The sequence below is a fragment of the Stegostoma tigrinum genome, chromosome 22 (genome assembly GCF_030684315.1).
Source record: "Stegostoma tigrinum isolate sSteTig4 chromosome 22, sSteTig4.hap1, whole genome shotgun sequence".
Taxonomy (NCBI): Eukaryota; Metazoa; Chordata; class Chondrichthyes; order Orectolobiformes; family Stegostomatidae; genus Stegostoma; species Stegostoma tigrinum.
The window spans coordinates 45,450,013-45,464,400 of record NC_081375.1 but is presented as its reverse complement, the minus strand read 5'-3'; the positions used below and the strand labels follow the sequence as shown (position 1 = coordinate 45,464,400).

Here is a 14,388-nt window from a genome sequence, read left to right as displayed (position 1 = left end):
TGTGAAGTATTATGCTGCATTTTGCTTCTGTTGATCATGGAAGCGATTTTTATGTGTAGAATATGGTATACTTGCTGTTTCGCCTCTCCTGAATCTGTCCCGCTTCTTCCAAAGACTGTGGTGATTACATTCTCTTCCTTGCTAGCTACACTTTCACAATGTGACAATCTGATCTGTTTCGTACTGTACATTTTTCACCAGAATATTTCCCGTAATCAGGAACTTCCCTTAAAGATCTTTATACACGATTCAGGCGTTACCTCTTGTGCAGTTTATTTAGGAGGAAAAAAGCTAAAGGCCCCTCGCGTGGAAAGCAACGGTCAAACGAAATTAGGGATTCGTTTAAATGACAGGTTTTAAAGTGCGATGTGCTCGCTGTAATAAGGAGAAGCGTGAAGGGGAAGTGTTTCTCCAGGGAGGGAATGGCTGCAGTGATATAGTGAGCTGTGATGTTGGGCATAGATAAATCTGTTCTTTTTTGTGTGTGTGTCCATGTTACTAAAAACGTTTCTGTCTTCAAACGGACGTAATAAACTGACCAGGTCTCTAAAGCCGATTTCATTTACTGAGGCTGAGTTGTACGATTTTCTGTGAGCTGACTGACTCTGGCCTATGATATGTTACAAGATGTGAGTCGCCCGGAAGGAAAAGCGGATCAGCAGAAGGAGTCATCATGGTCTAGCAGTTAGAAGTGGGATTGAACAACTGCTGTTGGTGAAGTCCTTCCGTTTGAGGACCAGCGCAGGAGGGCAGCATTGAGACCATAAATGGAGTTGGCGAGGGAATCAGACCTGCAAAAGGGAAACTTGGACGGGAATATTGACACAGACGGCGCGACTTTAAGGTTCCGCCCTCCCGTGGGAAACATCTGTATTGTGCCTGAGTCAGCTACTTGCTCATTTCATCAATGCTGAAGAAGTCGTACCGGACTGCTAACGTTAACTGTGTTTTTCCTCTCCTAGAGTGTTGCTATATCTGCTGAGTTCTTTTTTGTGTTTTATTTTGTTTCAGATCTCCAGGATCAGGCAATATTTTGCCTTTATATGCCCGTTTCATCACATGGGAGGCTGTTCATGCATGCGGAAGCTATGAATGAGCCGCGTCACCTATTTGTAACAGACCTACTTGCGAGAAGCGTTGCTATATTAAGCTTATCAATTGCAGTGGTAATTAAACTGAAGGTTATGCGGAGTTGCTAATGTATTTGTGGTAGATCAATGTTATTGATACCGAGTGTTTGCCAAGACTGGAAACCCACCGCCTCTGGTCGTGTACGGCAACATTTTATGTTCTAAAAGATACCAACCCCCAAATCATAGACTGCGGCAGTGTCTGAGGAAGGGTCACCGGACCCGAAACGTTAAGTTGTTTCAAAACCAGCCCAGCTCGTCCCCGCCTCCCTAACCTGTCCTTCCTCTCACCTAACCCCTTCTCCCACCTCAAGCCGCACCTCCATCTCCCACCGACTAACCTCATCCCGCCTCCTCGACCTGTCCGTCCTCCCCGAACTGACCTATCCCCTCTCCACCTATCTTCTCCTCTATCCATCTTCGGTCCGCCTCACCCCATCTCTCCCTATTTATTCCAGAAGCCTCTCCGATGAAGGGTCTAGGCCCGAAACGTCAGCTTTTGTACTCCTGAGATGCTGCTTGGCCTGCTTTGTTCATCCAGCTCCACACTATGTTATCCCGAAACGTTAACTCTGTTTTTCTCCTTCACAGATGCTGCCAGACCTGCTGAGCTTTTCCAGCAACTCTGTTTTTGTTCCTGATTTACAGCATCCGCAGTTCTTTTGGTTTTAATTTAGCAGTGTCTTTCATTCCACATTCCTGTACAAAATGTTTTGCCTTTCCCAGAAAAGGTATTCCACTCCAATCCCGCAATGTTTATGACAGCGGAGTTTCAAGGGTCTGGAGAAAATGTCTTTACGCAAACCAGAGTCATCCTTAGCCAACTTTTGAAAATGATAAATGTTTAACATGATTGCTACTAAGATACTGCACTGCATAGGTAATGCTTATATTGCGATATAGCCGTAACGGAGTCAGGTCATTTTACAGCAGTTCCTAAAGTGTACACGAACAGCTATTCTGATCTTTAACCCCCTCCGGTTATCTTTTAGACGACGGAAAAAGGTTAATCAAAATAATTGGCATAAATAGCAACCAGCCTAGGTGTTGAGCAGAATCGGGTATAGAGGATTCGGGAGAAAGTGAGGTGAGTAGGAACGGTACCGTCTGCGAAAGAGATTAAACAGTGCAGGTGAACGTCAAGTTTTTATTTGCTGAGCCAATCGCGGCCGATACTAAACAATTGCTGCACAGCGAGCAATTCAGTGCAGGGCGACTGCGATTTCATTTTTTTGTTACCGGCCCTACTGAAACAAGATGTGGATTAAATGTGCGGGAAATTGTTTAACCCCACTGTTTTATCGTTGGTGCAAAGCATGTGACCCAAATGTCTTCTGTAATGTTTCTGCGAAAATTCTGACTGTGTGCTGTTTTTGGTGTCAGACAGCTGTTTTCCAGGAAGAGGAGGTCTGATTTGCAACTTTCTCGGCAGTGGCCTCAAACACATCTCGGGGAGTGGTGCAAATCCCTACGGCTCCTAGTGGTGGGAGTAGGTAAAACAATTTTACAAACTGGTTCTTCTGGTTCCTTTCGACTCCTAATTCTGACGACTCGCGAAAACCGTATTTTCCAGTTATTCTGTGGCTCTACATCTCCCCGACCCCACCCTCCCACAAAGAAACGACTCCTGCTGAGGCTTTAATGGTTTCCGCACCCTTTTCCCGCCAATTTTGAGGGGGTTGGCTGTAAATTCATCTTCGGTCTGCAGCGTACAAACGGATGATTTATCTTATTTTCCATCCGCTGCCGAGCAGTGTGTTTAATGTTGTGACAGCTTGTGGCATAACTAGCAACAATAATGTTAATTGTTTGTACTGTGAGGCGACGAAAGTATCTCGTATTTTCGGATGATGGAGACCTGCTGTTGTTTGTCTTATTCGTGTTTGTTTTTATTTGAACTGCTGTTGTGGCTTACCTTCGTAATGTTCTTCATCTCCGGGCAAGTGCTCATGTAGCAGAAACCAGTATGACGATCCGGCACAATTCCTGTCCCCAGATTCCGTTTCTTTTAGACAAATAAAACATAATGCAGGAATCCTGAAATTAAAAGAAAAGAATACGACTGGAAAATGTCACACCTCAAATGGTAACCGTAGAGAAAAGGGGGAAAATAAATTTGTAGTAATGTGTCACTTGGCTAGAAAGCTTGACTTGTTGCCCCTTTCTCTACAGACCTGCTAATGAGTCTTTCCAGCATTTTTTTGTTTGAGAACTGTCATTCAAAACATAAGCTGCAAGTTATCATTCATTATTTTGTTTGAGAACATTGAGCACATTCGTATGACAATACAGGTGGCATTTCAAATGTATTATGAATGTGAAAATTATGTCAGAAGTGTCGTGATTTACCATGTTGAGAGCCTTATTCTTGAATGTATCGAGAGTTATCGGATGTTAAGCATCCAATTCGGCAAAATGGGAACGTTCAGAGTCAGAGCATTGTTGCAGCGTCCTTCGGTCCGTACTGTCGGCACGAATTCTCAAAATCTTGCTGAACACGCTTTCCATCCGGAGAACGAAAATCACAGCGATTGTAGCTCACTGTGTGTTCAATTGTGAAGCAATTTCACACCTACCGGTTTGGTAGTGATACCATTTCGTTAATATAATTCTGCACAGCTGCGGATTTACACCCGTATCCCCGGTTGTGAAATGGTTTTAAATTTCGCCCCACCTCCCCCAGCACGGACTGGTTAAATATTTAATGATATTTTTCACTACTCTATGTACTGTGTTAACGGAAGGCCAAATATCCTGGCTCACCTGGGCTCTTTAAGGCCAAGCTAACCAAAATAGGATGAGTGCTTGGGAATCGTACCCAGTATCGCCAGCAAGGGGCCTGCGCAGGAACAGCAAATGCAGATACATGATAAACTCGAAGACACTCTCTTTTCCCGGGTGCTGCCAGACCTGCGGAACATTTCCAGCACTTTGTGTGTTTATTTCAAATTTTCCGTCACTTTATTCCAGCCCTATATAAGAAGCCCCCATATTGTACTTTAAGTTTTCACCTTATTTTGAATTTGTCACTATGATTCCCAAAGTTGTGTTAATCACTGCTGAATCAGAGGGAGTCATGGATTTTGGGAATCCCGGTTGCCTTGAAATTAGTTGAGTAAAGCTTTACGAAAGTTGCAGTTATAGTATAATTTTTGCCCCTTTAATGTGATATTGTGACTGGTGTGTTGTAAACGCCCTGTGCCAATCTGTCATTAGCTGAACTGCGTTAATTACACCGTGCATCATGGATCTTTGGGAAATAAAATCCATTTTGACTGCCCAATCAGGGATTAACGAGTGCAATGCAATTAGATCCTACATGTGTAGTGTTTAATACTAATGACATGGGAACAGATTAGCAGCTGGTTCCTCAGAACCCTCTTGAGGGCTTTAACAAATGTTGCAAACTGACTACTAACTAATTTAAATGCCTTTAAGATGGAATGACGGTGGTTAACATGTCGACAGAGCAGCCTTCAAGTATCAATCCAACTCTGTCTTCACAGAGAAGGCACCAAATATAGATTCAAAAAGCTTTCCCACTTTGTTATTTCAATTATGAAGTAAAAAACAATATAACCGGAGTTCCAAAGTACAGATTTTTGTCCAACTGTGCTGGTTAAAGTCTGTTTTCCAAGACTTGCCTTAAAAGTCTGAAGTTAACCACTGCATTACATCACAGCAGAAAAAGAAAATGTTAAGACATCACTATTTGTTGTTTATAAAACTTATTGCATTAGTTTACGCTTGGCAGATCTGATGGCACTGACTTACTCTGTCACAATGATATTTGGGGGAATAAAGGGAAGAAGTTTCAAAAATCATGGTACATCTTAAACAATACAAGTGTGCCTTTTTAACAAGATGAACAGCAATTACTTGTACTCAAATAGCATTTCCAACATTGTAAAATGTCCCAGGGTGGTGTCCAGGGGAAAAATTGATCAAAATATTACACAAAGTGATTGAAGGAGATGACAAAAGCCCTGGCCAAAAAATAGGTTTCAAGGAGAATTCTTTATAGGAGGAAAATGATTTGAAGAGAATTTGAAGGAATTCCAAATGTTACAGCACTGGCAACTGGACTTCCAAGTCATTTGGAACCATTATCCTGCTAGGATTCTTATAATAAAAGCAAATACTGGAAATCTGAAATAAGAACTGAAAAAGCTGGTAGCAACTGTGGAGAGAGAGAAAGAGTTAACATTTCCAGTTGGAGATCCAACCTGAACAGTTTTTTTTTAAAGTTAAGGCTTAGTGTTGCCTAGCAAGATACATTCATTTAGTGCATGGATAGTGATGGTGGAGGCTCAAATTTATTTCTGCCACATAGCTGACCAGAAATGTCTCCTCTCATGAGAGGTGTGTTTCACAGGTAGCAGTCCATCTGATTGGCCACACATTTGATACACTGCTTTTGGATGTCAAAATCTGGAATTGGACTCCAACCTGGCACTTCAGCCTAAGAGATAGTAGGAACTGCCGATGCTGGTGAATCTGAGATAACGAGGTGCAGAGCTGGATGAACACAGCAGGCCAAGCAGCATCAGAGGAACAAGAAAGCTGACATTTCAGGTCTGGACGTTTCTTCAGAAGTTCTGAAGAAGGATCTAGACCCGAAACATCAGCTTTCCTGCTCCTCTGATGTTGCTTGGCCTGCTGTGTTCATCCAGCTCTACACCTTGTTGTCTCTTGCTTCAGCCTAAGAAGCTGGGACCATGTCCATTTAGCAACCTACTGAGCTGCATAAACAGTGAACCTCACAGTACAGTATATGGGCCATTTGCCAGATGGCACTTCCAGTGACAATGTTTCCTCCCTCTTAGGAAGGATAAAATTTCACTGGAGTCAGTTCAAAGAGGATTCACTGGGATGGACCCGATTATGGCAGGATTGTCTTCATAATCAAAGGCCGTACAGGTTGGGAGTCTACTCACTGGAGTTTAGAAGAATGAGAGGTGATCTAGTTGAAACACATAGGATTCTTGAGGACCTTGACAGGGTAAATGCTGAGAGGAGGTTTCCCCTCAAGGAACAGTCCGAGACCAGAGGGTGTGCTTTCAGAATAAAGGAACACTTATGACTGAGATGAGGAGGAATTTCTTCTCTCAGTAGGTTGTGAATCTTCAGAATTCCTTTCACAGAGAACTGTAGGTGTGTATTTAAGTCTGATGTAGATTCTTAATCAGTAGGTGAATCAAGGATTAAGGGGAAAGGGCAGGAAAGTGGATGTGTGAGGAATGTGGGATCATCCCTTGAATGATGAAGCAGGATCGAGAGCCTGTTCTTCTTATAATGATCCACCGAGGCAATAAGTAGTTATATTGCAGATCACCGATCCCAGCTGCACAATTACTGAGAAACAGAGCCCGTGGGAGCAATCGAGCTCCCCAAACATTATGCAGCAGTAAAGTTCCCTGACAACAACAAACAGTAGATTAATGGTCAGTATTGAGGAGGAGTCAGCCAGTGAAATATTTACACTGCAAAACAATTATTTCCAAATTCGATCTAGTCGAGCAGTGTCCGTCTCTTCGAAATCTGGGCAATTTCACGGCATTCGTTAGTTTTGTACAAAACCTGTTGCGGATACAACCTCGGGTTCAAGACAGAGAAAAGAAAATCAACACGCGAGCGTCAGATCCAAAATCTGGAGACAACCAGATTCCAAATCTCACCTTCAGTGAAAAGCTTTCCCCGCTTCCGCACTGGCTCATCTTCCCGGTTTTTACAGCACTTCCACAGTTTCTGTTTGATTCTCATTTCCTGCAGATTTTATGGCTTTAAGTACATAAGTTAGAAAATGACATTCCAAACAGTATACAGTCTTAACTCTTCTCCACGCCCGCTCCCAGTGTCAATTTTGGCATGCCCCGATGTTTCAACTTCGAGTGACGATCCCATCATTTCCTTGCATCAATGATTACAAGCTCAGTGTTAACATGACCCAGGGAAACGTCTGACATAATTGATGAAACATTAAATTTCATCGTTTCTTGGGGGCGGATAAAGGCTTTGCTACTCTATCGGTAGCATCCCTGGGTTTCTGTGCTTTCAAATTCCCAGCTATCTTGACAGAGGATGGTGGAAAAATACAGTTGTTAATTTCTGAATTCAAAAGGATCTGAGTATAGTCAGGGTCGGTCCTGCTACTAAGGAAGCAGGTTACTGGGGACTTCACAGAGTTCGGCCAACTTCATAAAAAACCCCAGTTATATTTATTTCTCCCGCTTGCAAATGTAGTTGTAACCCTAGTGCTGTAACTCAAATAGTACTGTATTAATCTTCGGCAGGATTCCTTTTAAAGCCCTCTGCTAAAACCCGATACACATTATCGCCACCCAGATGTGTAAGCTTTAGGTTGTTCATGCCAACAGTGAAGTTTAAGGAATGCTAAATTACTGTAATTAAAAAAAAAACACATATCGTTAGTGATCTATTTTGGTGACAGAACTGGTAAATCAAGAACATGGGTCCTTGTCAGTGCTGTACCCTGATTTGTTCACGGCACACGGGCATTGCTGGATAGGCCAGTACTTAGTGCCCATCCCTAATTTTTCAGAAGAAGGTGGTGGTGCTGTGTCACCTTGTTGAACCACTATTGAGATTGTGCATTCACAATGCTAATAGGGAGGGAGTTTGAGGATTTTGAATTTGCTTATCTAACACAGCATTTGGAGAAATGATCTAGGTGTCAAATGGTCATCTTATCCAAGTGGTGAGTAAAAAAAATTGAGCGATGTTGGACTCAGATATCAGTCTATATAGTGCTATATGGAGACAACATTGGAGTTAGACTGTTGTCCATGCATTACAATCAGTTTCCTAATGTTTGTTTGCTGGATAGCTTTCAGTAACTAGTTGACTTTACACCTTAGTAAAAAAGCCAGCAACTGTACCAGCAAAATAAAAGTTTAACATAATGCATAAGATAAAAGTCAAAAGTAATTCTACAATTAGCAGGTGCAGTGTTGGTAAAGTCCCCTAAAAGAAACAGGCAACCCTGACAATGAATGGCATCACCATTTGAAGCACATCTTGGGGAGTAACAGAACACCAAGGTTGTGTATAATCTGGTTCAGCTTCAGACAGAGGCCCAGGAGAGAGATGACTCTAATGTGTCTTCAGCTAGTACAAGGCGTTTGTGGCAAAGACTGAAGATAAATCACCACTAATGTCCATTAGAATCAACAGCTTTAAATTATAGTAACACTTTTCTTAAACAGAAAGTCACGCTTAAAAGACCAATTCATCAGTTTCATTCTAAGCAAATGTAATATTAATAAATGTATTTTAAAAAGAAACGTCTAATCTTCAATGCTAACTGCCATAATCAACTCTCTGCTTGTGCTCCTTTTAGGATTGCCTAGAAACCATTCTTCGTCCAAACATTTGGTCATCTATTCAAATATCTAAATGGTTTGGTGTCATTTTTTCTGAAACATGTGATGTCCCTTGGGATGTTTAACCCTCCTAAAATGTCAAGTAAATGGAAGTTATTATTGAAAATTGTAATATGGCTGTATCATTTCTTAAGAAGATTTTGCTTTGCACTGGTAGCCACCCTACCTTTTGACCAGAAGGGTCATCTCCCATCTGGCCCATTACAGGTTGATTCAAAGGGATTAAAAGATAGTAGGAACTGCCAATGCTGGAGAATCTGTGATAACAAGGTGTAGAGCTGGATGAACACAGCAGGCCAAGCAGCATCAGAGGAGCAGGAAAGCTGACATTTCAGGTCTGGACCCTTCTTCAGAACTGATTTCTGAAGAAGGGTCCAAATCCGAAACATCAGTCTTCCTGCTCCTCTGATGCTGCTTGGCCTGCTGTGTTCATCCAGCTCTACACCTTGTTACCACAGATTGATTCAAAATCTGTTTCTACCAGTAATATTTCCTGTTGTCACAATTCTGAGAACTCTATGGATGCATACTCTGGTTACCTAACTATAGGTGGCATTTAAAGTGACAAAAAAAAGTGTCTTAAACCGTCCACAGTTTATAACTTAAGAAAATCTTGGGCAGTCGTCCAGAATCATCTTTAATATTAAGCAGATGTATAAAATTTTAATGATGGCCTATTTTAGTTACGCTGCAACCAGAAACAAAATTTACTTTGTGGCTACTCAGTCTAAGTGGTGTCACATCACCAGAGAAACTCTGAAACAATAAAAAGTAGAAGACGCAGACTGTGGTTTTACCTAATAAGAAAATGATTTGGCAATTATGCAATATTTTCGATATAGCTGTTCTTTAACCATTCAGTATTGGGCTTTGATAGTTCCTTCATGGTTTTGGGGAATCATTTGTTTCATTTTTATACTATGACAACAGCTTTGGAAGTCATTTGCAGATAAGACCAGATCAGAAGGGTTTTGCAGGCTTTTAAGAAATTTATAGAATGAGATGGACAAGATGCATTAAGTGGGCAGAAAAATGCACAGAATTATTCATTATAGATAATGTTCCAGATTCCCCCATCATTATGTCTGAGTATATCTGACTTCATTTCCAGAACAGACATACCGTACATTGGTGTACAATGGGGACTCTCGGGGGGTGAGGATAAGTGGGGAGGGGTGTGGGGGCGGGGGTGCTACCTTCAGAGTTCTCAGTGTTTTATCCAATGCTATGAATTGTCATGGCACCAGGTCAACTATGGCCCAGGAAACTACCTGCAGAGTACCATCTACCACCCTCCTAAAACTGACGTATAATATTAGGCATCACTTGGGACAAGTATAAAAAAAAATGCAGTGTGAGAGTCAAGTTCCACACATAGTAAAAATTGGATCAAATCCATGCTCTGCGAATGTAGTTAAAATAGTTAAATTGTAAAGAGACCAAGGAGATATAAAGATGCATGTGAGTTCATTTTGTGGTCAGCAGCAAAGCAGTTGCTGTGGTGTGGTTGTTCCCTTGCTTGATGACCATTTAAATCTGGCTTAAAGTCAAGGGGACCAAGCATTTCAGCAAAGTTGTTCACATACAGGTAAGCAGCCAATCATATTAGGGTATTCTTAGCAAGAGAAGAGCAGGAAGGTAAAAGCATTTCATCCCTCACTTCAGTTATACAAATAATTATGATAGGATGGAAGCTAAAATACCATCTAAACAAACTAGATTAAAAATGTAAAATTGTGGGTGTTTTAATAACAGGAGAGAAACATACTATTTCCTAAATGGCAGAGTAATTAGCATAATATTAAAACCTAGTTACATGGTATTCAACAAGGTGTAACTTTTTCAGGATTTTTTATACTGATACAAATGGTATAAAAGTAAATGTTACCATAAATTGTTAGATTTTCCATTGCTTGCAGATTGGGCAGTGTACTAACAGCTCATTCTCTGAAGAAGTGTAGATTTATTGCCAGTAATACTTGAATTTCTACATTATTCTGTGCATTTGTGGCTGAATTGGATAGTTATGATGATACTGACAGATTCTCAGCCATTAGGACTAAAACATCTTGGCCAGAATAACCAATTAATGCAGAAAACTAATTGAAATTTGAATGATATAGGCAAAATCATTGATTTATAAGTTTGAGGAAATTGTGACCAGCTGCACAATAGTCTGGTCAGACCATACCTTATCACCATGTTTAACTGTGGTTGCTGAAGCACTTGTGCAAGTGCTAGATGTAGTGCAGAATATATTTGAATGGCTTTTCTATAGTTCAAGGACTTGGATCATCAGGAAAAAGTGAAAAGGAATTGCGTTTTTTTGTCTGGAAGGAAGGTAATTGAGAATGGAATCAAGGGTTGTGGGGAAAGGGCAGGGAAAGTGAATTTGAGGAGTGTCAGATCAGCCATGATTCTATTGAATGACAGAGCCAGCACAAGGGGGTAAACAATCTACTTCTGTTCCTATTTCTTATGGTTTTATGGTCTTCTGGAATTAGATCTAGATTTTATTGTCACATGTATTCGAATACTGGATTACGGGACTAACAGTGAAAGGGTACAAAGTCACCATTCTCTGGTGCTATTTAGATATACAGAAGACAGAATAAAAAAAAGAAGCAGAAATAAAAGAAACAGCTAAAAGAAGAAAGAAATGTCCAGATCATCATTCCTCCAGTAGCAAAGCCTTGAAAAATAATTTTAAGCTGCTCGAGTCATGACAAGGAAACAAGTTATGGCAACTTTAGGATAGATATTAGACAATTCTTCCTTAAAAATGTTAAATCCGTACTACATGTTGATATTGATAGAACAGTGGAGGGCAACAATTTTTGAACTGATTAAGCTACAATGAGGTGCCACAGTAAATGGAGGGGTATCTATTCTCAATCATTCTCAATAGACAAAAAGATGTATTATCACATTGGGATTTTGTCATCTTCATTTTTCAAGCAAGACTTCACTCAGATCAAATTGGGGTTGTGGAAGCCAGGCATGAAGCATGATAGCAGAGTGTCTACAAACTATCTTACCTCTAATGATACTGCATTGGCAATGATGAGTTTATGTCTGCCTTCCAGCTTCAGTGACATTCTCAATCAAGACATATTATGTACAATTTCAGAAGTTTGGTATCAATCATATCTGTGATCAGGATACAATATTGGCATCATTATTACATAAACAGATTAAATAATTTATTGCAATACATTTATGGCAAAAAAATTTACTAGACTAATACAAATCATTAACATGACTGTTTGATAAACAGACACTCACATAAACATAATAGTTGGACTTTAGTAAATTGAAACAAATGTTAGTTTATAAAACATTTCAAGCTTAAATATTCTCAACCTATTAATTACTACTAATCTCTGACAGCTGAAATAAAGGTCTCTTTTAATTATATGGTTGTATTTAACAGTATTATTTGTGTAATAATTTGTATAGAAACACTTAAATAGAACTTAAAGGAAGGATACAATTTTAATATTAATATTGAGGCTGTACTAAAATCAAAGTTGTAGTTTAGGCTCTGACACTCTTATCTCCCCACTCTTCTTTGAAAACTCCATGTGTTAGAAGTCATTGTTGAAAAAGAGACCACTGCCAAATATTTTTCTGTCAATAGCTTTTAATATATTCCATCCCATAATTCTACCACACCAATTGGATGCCTTTTCCTGGTATATTTTGTGTGACGATGCAGGGTGTGCCAGTTGGTTAAATATGCTATATTGAATCAACTGTAATAAGGTTGGTGATTCTGACCTTCACCCCCCCACTTTAGTTGAAAGGTGAAGATCACGTCCATGGTTGTTCATTTTGTTGTATCTTAGGGCATGGCCACACCATTGAAGAACATGGAAATAGAGGGCAGGTTAATTCGCACAATGGGTGAGGGAGATCATTATGTTGGGCATTCCTTTAAACTTGCTATGAGACAGCAGAAGATTGCCAATGGGAATGGCTCAGAGAATGTTCTCACCTCTGCAAAGGAAAGCTGTGAAACCAGAGCAAACCTGAACAAAAGGGGAAAAAAAAATAAAATTTAGTCACCTAGTTCGAGAAATCATTGAATTTAAAGCATAATTTAGTGAATGCATTTTGCAGATAGCATCACAAGGGGAAATGTAAATAAATTGGCATGTTGAACTAATGTGGAAATTCTGACCACTAGAGCACATACATATTTAATGGAAATCCACTATTTGAACAACAGGAAAATGCACTGTACTTCACATGCAATACAACAATAATAATTGAATGTTCATTTTAAATAGTATCAACCAGTATTTATTTTAGCCACCTTATTATCAAGTTCTAGAATATTTTTTATGCTTCAGATTCTCTTTCTAAAGCTCAATAAAGTAAATTTAAAAGTTATTCTTGGCAATGTTCAAACTGGAGGTGTGGAGTTAAGCTAAGGATAATTATTTTGTACAACATGGGGTTAAATATTAAATTAAATTTGAAAATAGCCACATATTTTCAGAACCAGGGTTCAAACATAGCCCAGAAAAATGGAATGGAAGTCATTGTCCCTATTAGGCTCTCAGGATCATGTATAAAAGTGTCTGGGCAGTGTCATTTCAGTGATAAGCAGCACAGATAATTGTACAAAAGTGGCATATATGGATGTCAATCTAACTCCTGTTTGTTGGGGGAAAGATCACACTGATAAAGCTATCATAGTCTTTGTCAGATCATAGGGCAACAGTCCCATTGCAGAGAAACAGCTGATGGCGGTGGCTTAACCTGAGGATCACCACAGCCCAGGTGAGGGGAAAGGTTGAGAAAGAGAGTCCTTCACACTAGCCTCAGCAGGTGCAGGAATTGAACCCTGTCAGCCTGACTCTGCATTGCACCCAGCCAAGCGAGCTAACTGACCACTGGTATAGCACAACATACCAGTGAAAAGTGCGTGGAGCTTTACATTGTTTGAAGCAGAGTACTTACAGTGCAACATTGTTTGATGCTGATAACTGATGCGCACCACAATATCAAGTGCCCTATTCGCCAATGCAAACTACATTCTCCACTATTTATAACTGATTTTTTTTAATGTTATTCAACATGGAAAACATGCAGTGGCATTTGACCATTGCAGATTACACTGAGGATAATATGTTTCATTATAAGGTGATTTTAATGGCAATTGACATTAGCATGTTGAGTTATTTCAGCAAATAATTGCACTTTTTTAACATGCTTTCCAATGCTCTTAGAAGAGGCACTGGCATAAACAATGAGACTGAACAGAGAAATGGAGTCACACACTTTTCTTTTATTCAGTCTTGGGATGTAGGAATAACTGGTGAGGCTAGCATTTAATGTCTATCACTAATTGCCGGGCTGTTAAGATCCAACCACTATGCTGTGGGCCTGGATTCACATATAGGCCAGACCAAGCAAGGACAGCAGGTTTCTTTCCCTAAATTACTTTAGTGAACTAGTTGGGTTTATTAAACTATCAACAATGGTTTCATGGTCATCAATAGACTCTTATTTCCAGATTTTTATTGAATTTAAATTCCACCATTTGCCATGGTGGAGCTCAAATGTGGGTCACCAGAACATTACCTGGGCCTCTGGTTTAATAATCTAGCAATAATATCCCAACCACAATAATAAGAATGAGGGAATAAATGGAAGCTTACAGTTTTCACAAATGGATGAAGTACTGAACTAATGTTTTAGCCGCACATGAAATCTGCAGTATTTTGGAACAATTAGTGCCTTAGTGAATGAAATTAGCTGTGTGTGTCTGTGACTGCCTGAAAGCAGCATGCTTAATATTTTGTCTTCATTACTTTTCTTCAGGATTAGCAGGTAATAAATTTGCT

The 14,388-nt window shown here is 40.0% G+C and overlaps 1 protein-coding gene across 9 annotated transcripts in view; it reads right to left on the bottom strand.

The window, feature by feature from the left end:
- Positions 1–14,388, bottom strand: part of LOC125463560 (myosin-1B-like) — a 104,390-nt gene that overhangs the window by 76,948 nt on the left and 13,054 nt on the right. For 8 of the 9 annotated variants that reach the window (XM_048554931.2, XM_048554940.1, XM_048554938.1 and 5 more), the window contains 4 exons: positions 12,531–12,564; positions 11,572–11,683; positions 6,809–6,896; positions 3,046–3,167 (listed from right to left, as the gene is read on the bottom strand). The gene's annotated coding sequence lies outside the window, so the exon portion shown is untranslated. Of the gene's footprint in view, positions 1–3,045; positions 3,168–6,808; positions 6,912–11,571; positions 11,684–12,530; positions 12,565–14,388 lie in introns of all 9 variants that reach the window. The other variant, XM_048554932.1, reaches the window with a different exon arrangement.